Consider the following 12,575-nt stretch of genomic DNA (forward strand, 5'->3'; position numbering starts at 1 on the left):
TAAAACACAAATTTCTGCATTATTCGAGAATGAATCAAGCAAATGAAACCAAATAAGGCATATTGAGGTTTTAGGGTGCAATAAATGTTTCTATTGTGGTTAGACATTCCACCCCCCTTTCTAAGGGGGGGGCTGTCATACAAATAAAACACAAAATTATGCATTACTCGAAACACAAATTTCTGAATTACTCAAGAATTAATAAAGCAAACGAAACCAAATTTGGCATGTGGAGGATTTAGGATGCAATAAATATTTCTATGGTGGTTAAACACCAAGGTGGGCTGTCATACAAATGAAACACAAATTTCTGCATAACTCGGTATGACATCCCTCCCTCCTCTGGAATGGAGAGGGGGTCCCATAAAAATATTACAAATATTTCAACCAGAAATATTCAAACCAAACATGACAATTGAAAATTGTTCGTAAAAATTCGGAAAATTAAATTTCCATATGTTCTACAATTACATAGTGACAAGTGCTGTTAGTCCATTTGATGTTTGCGCTAGCGAAACTGATCTTTATTCGAAACTGGAAATGGATTTTAATGTGATGAAACGCACCCCTATATCTTCTATCTATACCAAAAAAAATTTGTTGATAAGAGCAGAACTCAAGGAAGGAATTGTCCGATTTAGGGCTGTCTTTATTCTATCATATTTTCTGTATAAAACATTTATTTCATGTAACGGAGAAACATGTTATTTGCAAGTGGTTGAAAAATCTTGAACGAGAATTGTGTCTGAAAATAATCTGATATTTTAATGATGAGTTTTGTTAGAAATACTAGCAATTTTATAGTAAAAAGTAAATTCAACGGGGTCGAATAGAAGATCAATCAATGAACAGTTCTGCGATTGAACCCATGAACTTGCTCATAGTGAAATATAACGTGAATGTTTGAAGGTATTGATAACAAAAAACAAATTTTGGGCGGGACGAAGCTTGCCGAGTCAGCTAGTATATTATAAAACTGCTGTAAATCATGAAAAAGACAATTTTATCTATATGTTTTGAAACATTCGAATACCTTATTTGACACAGGAGCGCTGAATTAGAGCATTCAGAAAAGTGGGCAAACCATGATCATATTTTCGACTGGACAAACCAAAATCATTTACTTTCATTCTTTGCTATTTTTATTTGAACACTATTTCCGACACACGCCTACAACGGCTGGCTTAGAGGAAGTTCAATCGAAATGTCAATTTTCGATCATTTTTTATGTTTCAAATGTGGCTAAGACAAAATTTGAAATTTCAACGACTAATTATATATTATTATATAATATTATATTGCAGCAATATAGTTAAAGCGTAATTAAGAAAAAATAAGTTGAGTGCGAAAGAACAAATTGTAGAGCAGTTAAATAGTTTTAATTTGATAGAAACAATGAAATTTATAATGGATTGGGATAAAATAAAAAATTACACCTTAAAAACCACTAAGCCTAAAAAAAAAAGATCAATAACTCCGTGTAAAATCGAAAAAAAAGTGGATGCCAAATGACTTAAAAATCCATATAACGTCGAGATCTGAGAAATTTTTGGCCAAAAATCGACCTTCTGGGAAAATTGATGTATGGAAGAAACCCCTAAATCATGTCTAATTGAGCTGAAATTTTGCACAGTTAATTTTTTTGGGCCTATAAACAAATGTACATGTTGGTTTTTTGAAATTTGATGAGGAAATTATTGTCATACATCCATTGCCACCCTACTGTAATATATCGAGTCCGTCCTGTGTATCAATTCCGTAAATTTCATCTTCAAAATGAATGAAGATTTCTGCCTCTTGTAACGGAACGCTGCATGACTATGTAAAATAATTGAAAAATAACAGCGTAAAACACTTTAAACATTAGGTATGTTAATTTTGAAACAATTACAAATGGCAATTTTGAGTTTCTCACCATCTTCGAGTCATAACACGACGAATTAGGAAGTGCCACCTCATTTGGACTAGATTTGGGTACAACCGAATCATATTTTTTTTATTAATCCGTTTATTTTGACAGGCTCAGTTACATAAGTTTAAAGGAGCCATACTTAATTTCTACTAGCATTTATTGACATGTTAACTTAATTCTATGGTTAAAAAAATAGGAAACCGATTACTCGCGGTCGACTCGAGTTTAGAAGGGTGACATATTACCGAATTATAATGAATTGAACGAAAATAAATTCAATCGCTGAACAGAATTTTCTTGCCGAATTTGACAATGGGGTTCTCAAACTGAATCATGGTTCTCATACAAAAAGTATGCGCAATTTGGAGACGTTGTTCAGTATCTTTCATAAGTACTTTTCATAATGAAATGGCAAACCATATCACATCACATTGATGTCACCCAGGGAACTTTTTATCAGAAAATTTTTAAATTTTTCTGTTACAGTCTTGAAAAACTATTCGTACGCATGAATTGATAACTTTGTCTTCTTTTTGAGATCAATTAATCCAATTATTTACACACTTATAAAATATAGCCTTTGTTAGTGCTAGATAAAGACTCCGATTCCATAAACATGCTATAATCATAATTTTAAGCGGTAAGCTCCAAGATACGCATGTATCAGAGCAAGACGAATTTTCGTACACAATTTGAATGGATATTTTTGACGTCGCAAACCACATTAATCTATATTATATCATTCAACATGTTAAAGCGATCCACTTATCATTTCAACTGCAGAATAAAATTTCAGAAAACCCAAACACTGCATACGAATGAAGATTATTGTTTGAAGCGTAAATAACAAACAGCAATAATGAAAAATTTATTCGCAAATAAATCCACAGAGATGGAAGCAAAGCCTATATTGACACAGTGATCCAGCTTGAATTTCCTGTAAAATTATTTTCATCAGTTGGTGATACGCGGTACTCCAGATGACACAAACAATGCTTCCGGAAGCAGGATACAACCGATGACATTCGGATCAGGTGTTGGAATCCATCCTGAAATTGAACGTTTACTCGTCCTGTAAGTTTTTTTTATTCAGAAGTAATAAAATGAATAAAAATTTGTATTATTATTCATTGAAACACATGAAAGGCTTCCGTTTCCTGGGAGTGGTATTATAAACCGATTTACATTCGCACGAAGAATAACATTTGCCTTCCTTTCAGGCGAAAGCTTACCATCGGATAGGAACAAACACAAGTTCGAAACTCTCGAACAATGTGAAGTAGCTGCTCCGACTTGAATCAACATTGATGTTTCAATTATGACTCAAACGGAATGCCTTATAAAATCTATTCGGCTAAAATATGGGAAAAGATGGAAGCTTGTCTGGGAAAATATTCATTAGCTCTCCGCTGCTGCTCCGCAAAAAGAGCATGTAATAACGTCGGGCGTGGATAAGCTAATTTTCCTCCACTCAGCTTTTCTTCGGCTGGGCGGTTATTAGGGCTCACCCCAGCAGCTCGTGTGCTTGCTTGTCTACCTTCAAGAGAAAGATAAACACAGATGGAAACTCTTACTTTTATTCGCAGGATTCTGCCCCCGCTCTCCTCCAGTTGAGATAATCCAATGAGCGAAAAAGGTTCCTCGGATGGTTGGTTGGATGGAGACGGAAAAATTCAACAGTCAATTAACATGGAAAAAGGGTAAAACCGTTTGAAGTATACAAGCGTACTAGCTGGTTGCTTTTTTACGCTCGACAACAATTGTTTACAGTCGTTCTAGGAATGGCTAGGCCCACCTTCACAATTGGAAAATGTTGAGCACAGTTGTTGAATACCTACAATGTAGGATTTAACTTTCCGGCCGAATGCTAGCAATTCCATTTCTGATACAGAGAAGCACACAGAAGGATACTGAGTGGGTCACAGATTTTTGAAGCTTGTTTCCACAGCTCTGCACCCAAGGTGGAAACGGCAGCAAGTTGGGTTCTCACAGTGCGATCAATGGGGAGGAGTGAGAAAGCCGCCAGATTTCCGCTGTCTCTCGTTCCAATTTCAGTGGAATTATATGGGGAATTTTGTGCTTGAAAATGGTTTTGAATTATTCATGAGTTAACTAAGCAAATACATATTTCGATTATCGACATGATGATTTTATGAGTTCTGGGAAAACCAAACAGGTGGAGTGCAAACGTGAATTGATTAGAGCTCTGAGCGGAATTTCTAATGCAAAAGCGGATGTTAATTATGGTGGCAAATAGAAAGTGATTAAGTTCAGGATTCAATTGCCGCCTTAAAACGATTTGGTCAAATATCGAATAATCAGAAATCTTAAAACAACCTTAAATGCAATATGACCATCTAGGAGAAAGAGATTAGAGTTTTGATTGCTTAATGGGAAAATGTGCACTCTATGGATCCCTATTTAAAGCATCAATGTGAGTATAATTCATTTAAAATGCGTAACCCATTATAGTTTCTTGTTGTGACTTAATCCACTCATTATTTTACAATCCCCGTGCTTTCATACTTCTCATCAGAGCATGTAGCCACTATCAAAACTCTACTCACGTAAAAGCGCTTAATTCATCCAAAGGGAACAAATTGAACGCTTATCCCACCAACTTCTCTCGACTTGGGTTCTCGCCTTCTTCCGTTATCTAACTACCGGTAACGGATGCTTCAACTCGCCCGAACGCATTTCTCTTCTGCCGACACACTTCTTCAAAAAATTGAAAAGGTTCCTCTCATCACTTACCAGATTAGAGACGACCGGATTGAACTACATGTGTACGGGTGATGAATGCGCCTCGAACGAAAGTCAACACAAGGGACAAAGATCGCTTCTCGCTGTCTTTACGTCACTACCGAGCACGAGCATTGGCACGCTTCTTGGTTCCCAGCCTCACGACTGCTGGATGACAGCTACTAATGGATGAATATTTATCACAACACACAATAAATCGCTTTAATTTCTGGAGAAAAAAAAACAGCAGAACACTTGTCTTTTCGAAGGTGAAGGCGACCGATTGTTCTTTCTAATCTGGTGTTTGCTCTGGCGTAACGAATGTTTTGACATTCAGCTGATGAGCGCAGAGATTTTCGACCGAGGACCGACAACAACAATGCGCATGTGCGTCACCGTACCCGTACGCGTTCAGCTGTCGAGTTCATTTAACTCGGGTGAATTTCTCATGAATTTTTGCTGATTTTTTTTACAGTTATAGTTTGAATGGAATTGTGTACTTATAGAAATGGCTATTACAACAATTCCAACGGGAGGGCTATAGATATAAAAAATACTATTTGAAATATAAAACGCAATAACCATTGAACCTAGGAATGTCCGATTCACCAACAAACCACACGAATGACAAAGTCCATTCTTACTCATTTACTCAGTTTTATAAGCTGGATTTAAAATTATTGAGAAGTATGAAATTAAGTAAGATACGCATAAATGGATTTATAAATTCAATCGTGTGGAATTTGAAAGCAAACAACGACATGATGCGGTCCGTGCAGAGTACTGAAACCAATATATGGAGAATAAAATTCCGCTTGAGTATTCGGAAGCCGTCGAAACCGATATATGAGTAGTTTGTAAGCATGATCGAGAAAGGAAAATTCAAAAAATTGGGAACAACTCAACACGGTTAAGTGTAACCGTCTGAGAAGTAGTCGTGAAACATACAAGGAAGGAAATTCGACGAAGTGAAAGGCTACACCTACAATAACTAACTAATGCTGTTATCGAAATTATTGACCACAAAAGAATTTCCAATCGCAAGGCTGTTGGGGTATTAGCGTCCTCAGTTGTTGCCATTGATATCAATCCACAAGAACTGAGTTTAAGCAGGGTTGCACTTCAGAGAAAGCGTACAACGGTATGTTTGTCAACATAGATTTGTAAAATGAATGTTAAATATGTTTTTACTTTCTCCAAGCCCCCAATAAATTGTTAAAATAATTCAAGATGGATTTTCAAAGGAGATAGATGTCTTTGATCGTTTATTTTGATTGCAAACAATAATTGTCTGCGCATTTCGGTAATCCGGTACAGAAGAAGCCGTAGCAGAGCAAATTTTTGAAAGCCTGAGTTCTGGAATCTCGAAAATGTTATTAGCATTTAATTGAAAAATTCTCTCGGTAAACGTAAAATAACCATGATTTGCACTGATTTATTTGTATGTTGCAGTGTCGTAGGCAGAAATCGACTAGCGCCCCCGGGGGAGGGATAATGTTTTGAAAATCGAAAAAAAAACCATCGCCTTGTTACAGCTCATGGACCAAAATATTATTCAAATGGTCAAGCAAAAGCTTATGCGTGAGCTTCTTGGATGCCAAGGAGAGTTCTATGACACTGTTAAACGATTCAACATTAGGGATGCTATGTTTTGGGTAGCCGAGGCTTGGAACGAGGTACCGGCTGATTCCATTGTCAAGCCATGGAAAATGCTGATGGCCCTTTATCGGTTGTAAAAGAATGCATACTTTCGATTCTGAAGAATTTGATCGATCAACAATGTTCTGCATCTAAACACATATTTCTACGATGAAGAAAATTCTATTTCGATTGCTGAGGGTACGAATGCTCCATCAGTTTTGGAACTACATCAGGTTGATGGAGACGAAGAGCCCGAAAATTCCTGCTGCGAGAATTACGTAGAAATATTTTAGAGAAAATTTTAATTTTTAATTTTTGGTTTGTTGCATATTATGCACATTAGAGTTCCATGTTGATTCCCGCGAAAAAATACCCTATGAAACATTTAAGCTCAATCGGACTTTATTTACTAGTTTCGCACAGCCGTAAAAGTTTTAGTTTTTTGAAACCCGTTAAATCACACAACGGACATTATCAAAAATCGAACTTCGGGATTTAGATGACAAAAAAATAGAGATGACAGTAGACCTCGACGTTTCATGCAATTTGAAGTCATTTGGCATCAACTTTTTTTTCAAAACTTCGATTTCATGCCTTGGGTAATTTTACGGTTTTCGGAAGGCTCAAACTTTGGCGTCTTTGCGACAATGCGACAATAGTAAACAAAGCCCGATTGAACTGAAATGTTGTATATTGTATTTTTTTTGAGAGAATCAAGAAAGTCCCATGCGTAAATTAGAGATGACCACTTTCATTGACACTCTAATGCATATCGTTACTCATGAATTTGTTTTTGAACTGAAATAAAAATAATTTGCCAAACAAGTTTTATTAAATTTGTTCTCCGATAGCATCGTAACATATGAAGATGCTTATTGGACATCTCTTGAGAATCCAATAAATCGAAGGACCATCCAAGCGGATTCAAAGGATTATCACTTATTTTGTATTCTTCGCAACAATTTCAACACTCCTACTCCAACTCCTAAATTTCCTTCCGTTTTTTTTCAAAAAAAGAGCTAATTGGCTTTAACATCAAAACATCAAAAATTTGGGTCTAATGGTTTGCAACAAAGAACAAAATTTCCACTTTCCACGAAAATCTGAGAACCACTATATCGGTTTGGCATGGAATGGCTGTATATTAGGGTGCCAATGGTCATCTCGAATTTCAAAAGGTTACCCTATAAAAAATGTTCTCCACATGAAAAAAAACACCCTATGCAAAATATCAGCTCGTTTTTTGAAAATCGAAAAATCACCCGGGGAAATCGGGGTTTTCGAAAAATTTTGTTGGTGCCAAATGTCTTAAAATGGCATGAAACATCGATATATAGTGTCATCTCGAAAAAAATTTTTTTGGTCAAAAATCCGAAACGAAAAGTATTGTTTTGGGTGCCAATAAAAATAGTTATCTCGATTTTTCATTCGGAACTTGCTACCAAATGTAGTTTTGCGCGATAATATACCCTATGCAAAATATTAGCTCATTCGGACTTCATTTACTGGTGCAACAAACGTTTTAATTTTAGTTTTTTCGAAAAACGAAAATTCACCGAAAATCGAGGTATTCAAAACAAATTTTGATGCCAAAGTCTTAAAATTGCATTACTCGTCGAGATTTACAGTTATCTCGATTATTTTTTTGCCAAAAAAATGTTTTTTAGCACTTGGTCGTTTTTCCGCCTGAAAATTTTAAAATCGATTTTTGACAAAAAAAATTTTTTGAGATAACTGTAAATCTGGACATGTCCCAGAGTGCCGATTTTTGACCAAAAAATTTTTTTCGAGATGACACTAGATCTCGACGTTTTAACGACGATTTTATAACATTTGGCATCAAATTTTTTTTTTCGAAAACCCCGATTTCCTTCACTAGGCGATTTTTCGATTTTCAAAAAACTCAAACTTTGAAGGTTGTCGCCATAGGAAAGTTGTGGCAATATCTCAAATGAAAATTGTGTCTGATAATGTTATATTATTATAATTTTATATTCCCCCTTATTACACGCGGCGAGTGTCGAGATAGCAATGTTTCTCGCTCCATTGTGGAAGCTACCTTACTTTTCAACTTCTTTTTGATACCCGAGTCGATAACATATGAATATACGACTCCAAATCTCACCTTGTGACAAACTATAGTCACGCCATTCGCCTACGGGAATGCAGTGACTTGAGCCATCTCACATCATTCGCCGCGCGGAATAAAGTATAATCCCCTTTCTGATTTTAGTGGGAATACCATCAAAACTCGTGTAAAAATACCTAAGCGTGTAAAAATTGCGACTCCATCTGACGCAAAATCAATAAACGAAAGCAGAAGCAGCTGGAATTTCAAATGAACTCTAAGGTTCTAAAGGCTTCAAACTTTTGACGTTAGATTACGTCTTTCGGGAAAACATATTGGGGTACAAATTGAATAACGGAAAACCGGTCGCATCGCGAATATAGTCCAATTCCGTGTAGAGATTTCCTTCTTACGATTATAGTTAAGCACCATAATGATTATAAAAGCGTAAATTGGTATTCAACTGATGACTTTATTCTTGTTCTTCTTTTCTTTTTTGAGAGGTTTTAGACTTTGCAGTTCATTCGCCTTTAGATAACTTTATTCGTCCTAATTTTCCGAGGTGGGTGATGTAATCTTGGTGTAGTTGGTGTAGTGATGCATATTTACTAATGGTACTAATAGTTTACAATAGTTTAAATATGTTTACAATCAGCTGATCTAGCCGCACTGGAAATGCGATCTAAAACTATACAAATGTTCAAGTGTAAAAACAATCAGCATGTTTACGTACCACAGTTGATTTCTACTTCTACACACTTGTGTTCCCACAATAACGAGTGAAAATAGAATTGTTTGATGGCTTCACAACAGTTATTATACAGTTTCTTCGAAAGTGCGCTGTGTATTTGAACATTTCGAACGCTTATTGCTTAGTCATGTCCTGATGGATATATGAGATTTTTCCCTCAGTCAATTTAAGCAATCTATAACAATTTATTACGATGAATCCCACGTTTTTATTGCTTAAATTTGCGCTACCCCAGTTCCGCTCTCTAAAAGAAGCAAGCGACGATCAGTTGAGGTCGTGCAGCAATTACAAAAGCCTGGTTCCGCGATTTCAATGTTCAGTGTCACTCTAGACAGCGAACAATGCATGTTATTGCTGCGAGTTAATTTGACAACGTTGCCTACAAGTGCTAAGTTGCCATGGGAACGAATATTACTTTGATACGAGATGGAAAATGAAAGGTGGGAAGATTTCTTAAATCTGTGACGTCACAGATTTTGTTTATGTTGTTACTTTTCTTATAATAGTCCACTACATAGGAAAAGTGTTCTTATTAAAAGTAAAAATAAGCAAATGAAATTAGTTTTTTTTTCCTAATTCAATGCTAGCGTTCAAAATCATAATGGCCCGACATTTTAACAGAAACTGAAATTTCAGTATTGTTGAAGTGTTCTAAACTCAATTTCATTTCAATTTTAATTCTCGTTACGTCGACCAAAAACGGAAACGAACGAAATCAGAGTCACACAATCTTTTGCTCCTGTGAAGAATAAACATTTGACAGTGCATGGGAAAAAAAGGTTCCAAACATAGTAGACATTAGAATACTATTTCTGAAATCAAAAAAAAAAATAAACATTCCAGTTCGTGATATGTTCTGTTTTTTTTTTCATCATGCGAAAAATATGATTTAGAAATCTGCAATTAGCTTCTGTATATCCTCCTTCAACGTTATTCGTTGACACAATCAATTTTGTACCATTTCAGTAACTGACTGGTATGCCTGATATGTGAACTGCCTATCTTCCTGGCTACTAACACAATCAAAGTTCAACACAACCAAAACCCGTGAATCTTCCCACCTTCTATTCTTCATCTCGACTTTGATATGCTGTGCCTGCGAAATACAGTGTACATCCGAGTGTACATAATGTGATTCTAAATATTGGTTTCTTCGCGAAATTCCATCACAATAACCGATCATGCATTGGAAAACATTAAGCAGAGGAAGTGCGGGTGAGACGGGGGAAACATGGACTTGCGGTTTATTTTAACGGTTCCATTTTAAATTTCATATTAATGTCACCGAGTACACCTCCTACATTTTATTCTAATTTATTTGATCCACTCTATAACACTGATAAACTGTTATAAATGGAAAAGGTGAACAAACGCGAAAAATCGTAATTGATTCTGCGCACGGATGTTATTTTTGCGGCCTCGATATTAAGCATTTTGGTTTAATTTCAAAATTTAATTCATAATAAACTACAATAAACGTCACTTGGCGGATTTCGGAGCTGCTGGGTGAACATAGTATGAGAAATACACGGTACCTTTTCTTAGTGGATTAATCCAGCTTTTCAACCAATGTTCACGAAAACTGAGAACCACTATTTCGAATTGGCCTGGAATGGCTGTATTACTTTGTATAACGAAAAATATATTATTTTGCACAATACGGTAAATGTTAGATATTGAAAAAAAAAGATAAATACATTCGATGTATTTTTTTAAGTAGTCATTTCACCTGTCGTGGTAGGTTCACCATTAACGAACGAACTCTAGTCGAATAAAACTATTCCTCTCACGAGTGATAATCTCCAACGGATCGTAAATGACATTACCTATTCATCTTACCCCCACAATATGTCCACTTTACTAGCATCACAAAAAATTCTCTACTTCCCGCTCTATTTTTTATTTCTGTAAAAAAACTTTGGAAAATACTTTTTGTACAACGTTTGACGGATTATTTCGGGATACAGTATATTGAACTGCCAAAAGCTACATTGGAATTTTATACGACAAGCTTCCACAGAAACAACAAAGTTCTTCCCAACCTGTCCATATTCTCTCCAGTTCCCCTATATGTATAAGTGTAACATTAGCAGCTCCTCTATATCTATAAGTGTAACAGCAGCAGATTCGCTAGAAATACCATCAAAGCTGGAACAAATTATTAATATTTTCAAATATTCAAATCGATCGCCAAAAATATTTGTTCACGCATCACTAGAGAACGGGTTGTCCTTTTAAGTGTCTATGTTATGAATACTTGAATGTTATTCGCGTTGATGAATTTCTACTTTTCGCACATCATCGCTCGTCTGCACCACTTTTGGAGAAAACAAACAATAATACCAGGCAATCTAACTAAGCTGTCTTTTTCAGAGTCACTAAATTATTTTGAAAAAGTTTAATGCTGAAATTTTTCAAACATCCACAATCAACATGCAAGAAACAGTCTCCTGTAACCTTTTCCAATTAATCCACCACTAGTATTGAGAAAGGCCAATTAGAAAAACTAAAACTAACTTTCGGCCTTGGAAAGCCATTTAGAAATGGAAGTTGATGAATATCACACAACGTTAGTGACAAACGAATCGAGCTATAAACGAAAATGTTCTATATTGAGTGGTTTTTTCATCGGAAGTATTACGAAAATTCTAAGCCCGTTCGACTTTGGCACAATTTTTTTTTGAGAACTTAAAATTCAGGCGCTGGGCCAAAATTGGGCCGTGTCATTCGAGGATTCAAAGTAGAGTAGTTACAATCGCTTCACATGGGTTTTTTGGGCGTTTTGCCAAACTATTCTAACTAAAAAATATCCTGAAATGATTCAGGATGGATATCAATTTAGAACTGTATTGCAGAAATAAATTTTAACAGTTTTCTGTTCCTTTTTTTCGATTTATTGATGGTATACATTCTATGTGCTCAATAAAACGAATGTCAACTTTTCTGTTATCATAATTCTGTTGAAACTAACAATCAATTCTTGTTCATAGATTTTTTTTTCCATTTAAATGAAATATTTGAATGTTTGAATTTGGGTTTGATATGTCAATAATAAACATGTCTGTTCTTAGCACATGTCAAATATATGATGTTGTTTTTTAACATATTATGTTGGGGATAAATGAATCCATTATTTTTTCGGAATAAAGACGTAATAAATTGATTGCTTAACTCAGATTGTTTGAGCATTCGTCGAATATGTACACCAACGAACAGGATAAACGCCCTATTTTACAGTTTTAGTTCGATAAATCCGAAAGAAACAAGCCAAGCAACTGCAAATAATTACAATAAAAAATCGTTTGGAATAACTTGAGTAAAACTGGATACAAAACGAAATTCTATTTATGGGTACAACAAAAGTTAATGCAAAAACCACCACACTGGACGAATTTTCATACACCAATCACTGCTCAAAAGTCCTATAATCGGTCTATTTCGGAAATTTACGGTGACTGACG

General features: G+C 35.5%; 2 protein-coding genes across 9 annotated transcripts in view; one reads left to right on the forward strand and one right to left on the reverse strand.

The window, feature by feature from the left end:
* LOC129773219 (maltase 2-like) overlaps window positions 1–4,987 on the reverse strand; it is a 44,462-nt gene extending 39,475 nt beyond the window's left edge. For all 3 annotated transcript variants that reach the window (XR_008742667.1, XM_055776812.1, XM_055776811.1), the window contains exon 1: window positions 4,667–4,987. The gene's annotated coding sequence lies outside the window, so the exon portion shown is untranslated. The remainder of the gene's footprint in view (window positions 1–4,666) is intronic.
* LOC129773218 (dual specificity calcium/calmodulin-dependent 3',5'-cyclic nucleotide phosphodiesterase 1A-like) overlaps window positions 1–12,575 on the forward strand; it is a 544,686-nt gene that overhangs the window by 355,688 nt on the left and 176,423 nt on the right. The gene's annotated exons all lie outside the window — the stretch shown is intronic.

Source organism: Toxorhynchites rutilus, chromosome 3 (genome assembly GCF_029784135.1).
Source record: "Toxorhynchites rutilus septentrionalis strain SRP chromosome 3, ASM2978413v1, whole genome shotgun sequence".
NCBI classification, from domain to species: domain Eukaryota; kingdom Metazoa; phylum Arthropoda; class Insecta; order Diptera; family Culicidae; genus Toxorhynchites; species Toxorhynchites rutilus.